Source organism: Lathyrus oleraceus, chromosome 6, assembly GCF_024323335.1.
Source record: "Lathyrus oleraceus cultivar Zhongwan6 chromosome 6, CAAS_Psat_ZW6_1.0, whole genome shotgun sequence".
NCBI lineage: Eukaryota > Viridiplantae > Streptophyta > Magnoliopsida > Fabales > Fabaceae > Lathyrus > Lathyrus oleraceus.
The window spans coordinates 430,755,609-430,761,749 of NC_066584.1; the positions used below are offsets into that span (position 1 = coordinate 430,755,609).

Genomic DNA, 6,141 nt, shown 5'->3' on the forward strand with positions numbered 1-6,141 from the left:
TGGGTTTTCAAAAGTTGTTCCGTAACTTAAATGGGTGAGCGACAACAAAACACTTATGGTTCCAAAATATAACATGGGTCAATAGCACGAGGGTGTAAGACTAGTGTTTTTAAACTGATATTTTTCTACCGAAAAGTATTTTAAACATAACAAACCCCAAGGATTTATTGAGTCTCAGAGGCACACTGGAAACCACATTTCAGTCTCTCTTATTTGATATATTTTATTTTAAATTTCTTAGTTTTAGTCTCCCCCTATTTTTGATTTATAGCCTTAGATTTACATAGCATCAATAGATAACAATAAGTTTGATTATTGGTCTTTGTGGATTCGGTATCTTTTAAAACTACAATTGATTTCGTGCACTTACGAAATAGACCCATCAAGTTTTGAGCGTCGTTGTCGGGGACCAATTTAGTCAATATCGTTACTCCGTTGTTACACCGTATCAACTAAGGCAAAACTTTAGTTATATTTTCCTACTAGTTAGTTGGTTGTATGCTAGATAATTGTTCCTCAAAGGACGAGCTAGTATAACCCATTAACAAAATTGAGAGTTTTATCCTCAGACTCTGAATTAGACAACTTCGCTTAAAGTATAATATCCAAACCTTAGATATGGCTGCAAACCAAAATCGTCATCTCAAGGACTATGTTGCTCCATCTCAAGAAGAGCCACACTTGAGTATTGCATCCTCACCATCTAGGAAAACAATTTCGAGTTGAAACCTGCTCTGTTGCAAATCATACAACAAAACCAATTCTCTGGTAATCCCATAAAGGACATAAACGTTCATCTGTCAGTGTTTGTGCAATACGCAAACACATTGAAAACTAATGGTGTAAATCCAAAAGCCATACGACTACGACTTTTTCCCTTATCTTTAAGAGATAGATCTAGAGATTGGCTTTAGTATCTATCATCCAACTCCATTACAATATGGAACGAATTGAAGAAAGCTTTCTTAGCCCGATATTTCCCACCTAGCAAAACAGCTATGCTAAGAAGCCAAATCAACAGATTCAAACATAAAGATGAAGAGTAACTTTTCGAAGCATGGTAAAGGTACAAGGATATGACGAGACTTTGTCCATATCATGGACTTGAATAATGGATATTTATACACACCTTCTACAATGGCTAATTGTAAAAACCTTCTACAATGGTCTCTTGTACAACACTAAATTAACCTTATAAGAACAACAATGCTTGTTTTCTCCTAGCCCGACACCTACCACCCCTCTGGGTTATCAAAAAGTCGCACCCACTGCTCCCTAAGAGCCTAAGAAGTCGAATCTCGAAATAATGATGGAAACTTTCATTGCATCTCAGACTCAACAAAATAAGGAATTTATGAATCAAAACATTCATAACAATGAGTTTGTGAAACAATTGGCAAATAAGGTAGACGTTTTAGCCACACATAACAAAATGCTAAAGACACAAATCTCCCAAGTGGCACAACAACAAGCAACTACTGCTTCCCCCACCGACATATTTCATGTCCAACCATAGCCAAACCCAAAGGGGCACGCCAACGCAATCACACTGCAAAGTGGAACATAATTAGACGACCCAGTTGATCCAAGAGATAAAAATCCGATGATGGTTAGGAAAGATGATGAGATAGAAAAGGCACCATAAAGAGTAATTAACAATAACCTTGTAGGAGAGCCAAAGAATAGAAATAAATTAGAACCTAAAGAGAAAGAGTCCCAAGAGAAATCCCATGTTCCACCACCTTCATATCAGTCACTTGTCTCATTTCCACAAAGGCTAACAAAGTCAAAAACCAAAGGTCAATTCAAGAATTTTTTTAAGTTTTTAAAACAACTCAATATAACTATAACCTTCTTAGAAGCCAAAACTCAAATGGCCACTTATGCTAAATTCCTTAAGAAAAACTTATCCAATAAGAGGAAGTTAGATGATGGTAGTACAATAGAACTTACTGAAGACCGCAACACCATAATACAAAACAAGATGCCACAAAAACTTAAAGACCTAAGGAGTTTATCAATCCCCTATGTAATAGGAAAGTTTGTCATAGATAAGGCGCATTGTGATTTAAGAGCCAATGTTAGTCTAATGCCTCTATCAATTAGTGAAAGATCGAACCTTAGAAACCTTAAACCTATTAGAATGTCATTTTAATTAGCCGATCGCTCAGTCAAATATCCTGTAGACATCCTGGAAAACTTCCCCATGAGAATTGGTCAATTGTACATTCCTACGGATTTTATAGTAATGGACATTAAAGAAGATTCGAGTATCCCGATTCTGTTAGAAAGACCACTTTTAGCTACCGCATGGGCAATAATAGATGTAAAGAGAGGAAAACTAACTTTGAAAGTAGGAGAGGAGAAAATTGAGTTCATTCTTTCCAAGTTTATGAAAGCACCTGCTATAGACGACACTTGTTGTTTTATAGACATAATTGACGAGTGCGTAAAGGAATTCAAGAAAGAAACACCTCCAGATACAGAAACCCTAAAACTTCCGGCACCACCTATTGGTGTAAGCCCTAGAGGCCAATACTTATGATACTTGTATCGAATTATTTATTAATAATAAAAATCTTTTTTTCTTTATTATGTTTATTTAATAAAGTCCCTAGAATAGCTAGTCCGTTTAATGTATCAAGTGTGACTTAATCATGAGATCCCATTAAACATAAGGACACTGTTCTTAAAGTATTCGTAGTCGAGCTTTGTTGTGAAGTGGGATAACATTAAAGCATTAAGACTATTATGTATATAAACTGATGATCACATCTCATGGATCATGAATAAGCAGTTATCAAGTCTTAAACATAGGTATGAATATTATGAGTAATATTTATACTGGATTGACCCGCTATGAGAATACTATATAGAATGTTACGCAAAGTGTCATAAGTTATCCTCATGGTGATAGTGGTGTATACACCACCTTTCGACCTGAAACCACTATGAACCCTAAATGTAGAGTCGAGTGCTTTATTGCTGATCAAACATTGTCCGTAACTGGATGACCATACAGACAACTGATGGGTACTCCGTGAAGCATGTTGAGGGACATGAGTGACCTAGATGGAATTTATCCTTCCTGCGTAATAGGATAAATGTCTAAGGGCACAATATTGAACTGGACAAGGATGACACGGTCTATGTCTTGTGTTCAATATAGACATAAGGGCAAAAAGACAATTGTACACATAAGTATTATCACAAAAGGATTTTCCAGATCACATGACATTTTCGTGTCTTGGGTAGTAATGACGTGTTGCTAGATACCGCTCACTGTCGATTATGTTAAATACGTGATTTAATATAATTAGCAATGTAGCGAAAACCTACAGGGTCACACACAAAAGTACAGATTGATGAGAGATATAGTAAATAAGGAACACCGTAAGGTACTTTGCACTTAAGTGAATTATAGAACATTGTAAGGTACGATGCACTTAAGTAAAATACGAAATATGGCAAGGTGTCACACGCTTAAGTGATTTTGGTATATCATAAGCTATGAGCCACATACACTTAAATGGACTTTTTAGCTTGCAGCCCACACAAGTGGTTCTATAAATAGAACTCTTGTGCATAAGCATTTGATTAGATAAAAATTATCTCTCTCTCTCTCTCTCACACACACACACACGCACACACACACACACACACTCAAAGCCTTCATTCGTAGCAGCTAGCATTGAGACTGAAGGAATTTGTTCGTATGGACCGAGTAGAGGCATTGTCACCATTTAACATTCATGATCACTTCTTATATCTGCATCAAAGGTTTCAATCGCCACAAGAGTTAACAATTTCTATCACTGATCATGCCCATTCGTAAGGATCACTAAAGGAGAAAATTTTAATTTCCATTGCATTTTGGATTGCAATTCTCCTTCACCGCCTATATTAGAATATGATGAATGGCGTTAACCATATGTGGACGACAACCTGAGAGAATGTCTTGCACTTACCCCTGATCACATGCCTGACCCAAAACAACGATCTGTAGAACTTAAAGTGTTGCCTAAAGACCTAAGGTACAAATTTCTAGATAAGGAAATTGCACATAGTGATAGTCAACGCAAACTTTAGCCCAGATGAGACCGAGCGAAAATTGGTTATCTTAAGAAAATATCCTGCAACCTTGGGATATAACATCTCTGACTTAAAAGGAATCACTCCTTCTACCTGTATCCACCAAATTATGTTATAAGAGAACTCCAAAACATTTTAACTTTGATTTATAAAGAATCTTGGATTTTGACCTCCCTTTATTTTTGCTATTTACTCTTAAAACACTTAGGCCTTCACAAATATCTTAAAACTTCAAATATCTCATCATTGAAAGCTCATTGGATCTCATAGTCGTATGGATTTCATCCAAAGTAATAATAAAATTCTTACCATAAAAGAATGACATCTATGAAATGTTAAAAGGATATGTGGGCAATGAGCTTAGAAAGAGTAAAGTATAGTTCTCAAAATCAATCTTCACCTTAATATTTTCCAAGTCATCAATGATCTTGTGAAATTCATGTAGCATGCTCCACTATGGATTTCTTCTATACCATTCATAATGAGTAGAGTTTTTATTCCATACAATTTTTTTTAGTCAAAACCTTGGTCATATACAATGATTCAAGTTTTTCACACATTGAAGCCACAATCTTCTCCCTAATGACTTCTCTTAGAAATTCATCTTCAAGGTACATGATAATGAGAATTCCGACCTTATGCATTATCTCGATTTTCTCTGTTAGTGGTAGGCGTGCATGCATCAATGCCTCACCCTTCAATGCTTCTACACAACTTAGTTGAGTTAAAATTGATTGTATCTTCATTTTCTACAACTCAAATTTGTTTTCTATAGAAAATTCTCGATATCTTATTTAGAACTCACGGGGATCACTTATAAACTAAATTTTTTTCCACGCAGGGGACACCACTTATTTTGAAATTGAAAGAGTCAACCACACCATAGATAAATAACAATGACCATAAAAGTAAATGACATTGAAAAAATTAATATGCACACAGTAGAGTGATATCAAATCTACAGGAGCAAGAATAATGAGATAAAATCAATCAAACCAATCTAATATGGGGAAATAACATCTCTTAATTTTACTATGCTTCAAGAGTTGTTGCAAGAGATTATGAAATGAGTTACAAGAAAGTAGTTTTTCGAGTTTCTAAAAACATCTCTTATTTTCTACCCAAATTTTCCCAATCTTTCCCATGCTCAATACATAAATCACACAAACTCGAGGTGCTTAAAAACATTTATGAATCCCCTTAGATACCTCAAAAGATCTTCTAATTCTTTGCCTTCAATTCTAAAAATTTATCCATTTAACTCCTTAAATTCCTCTCACTAGATTTTCACCTCCCTCATATTTATAAAAAAAGTTGAAAAATATCTTTTATACGTGCTAGATAAAAGACACCCGCACTCCAAAATTTGGTTTCAAGCCAAATTCCATAGTCCTCACTATAGTTTTTATTAATTTATTATATTATTTAGAATTAAGTAAGTTTTTATTTGAAATTTTTACCCAAATAATTAATTTTTTAAAAATAATCCACTTTTATATCTATTTCTTAAAATAACTCATTTTAAAATATCAAAACAAAGAAAACATTAAGCTAATTGACGTCTATGTACAACACATAAAATGAGACGATAATTAAATTGACGACATTGTACAAATATATATGAGAAAAAATGTATTCTCTCTCATCTATGTTTGGATACTATCACCAATTGAATTATAGTCTCATTTTATGTGTTGTAAATATGTGCAATTCGATTGATGTCTCATTTATATTAAAATATTTTTATTTGAAAATGAGTTATTTTGAAGAAAAAAAAATTGATTAGTTTGATTATTTATTTGAAAAAATAAATTATTTAAATAACAATTTTGTTTTTTTTTCACTAACAAATGATCAAACTTAATTATTTTACCTTCAGAAAAAAAATCACACTTTCTAACTTTTATTAATTTATTTTACAAATTGTTCGAGTCTCTATTGTTTTAAGTCAACAAGTATTTTTCAACAAACATACTCATAATTTTATAAAAATCACGTCTAAAAAAATTTCAAAATCTGATTTATAAAACCTATTATTTATTACTTTTA

At 33.5% G+C, this 6,141-nt stretch overlaps 1 non-coding gene across 1 annotated transcript; it reads right to left on the bottom strand.

Moving 5' to 3' along the window:
- Positions 1-998: 998 nt before the first annotated feature.
- Positions 999-1,105, bottom strand: LOC127098849 (small nucleolar RNA R71). Its single transcript, XR_007793535.1, has one exon. It is a non-coding gene; the product is annotated as a small nucleolar RNA R71 (small nucleolar RNA).
- Positions 1,106-6,141: the final 5,036 nt, after the last annotated feature.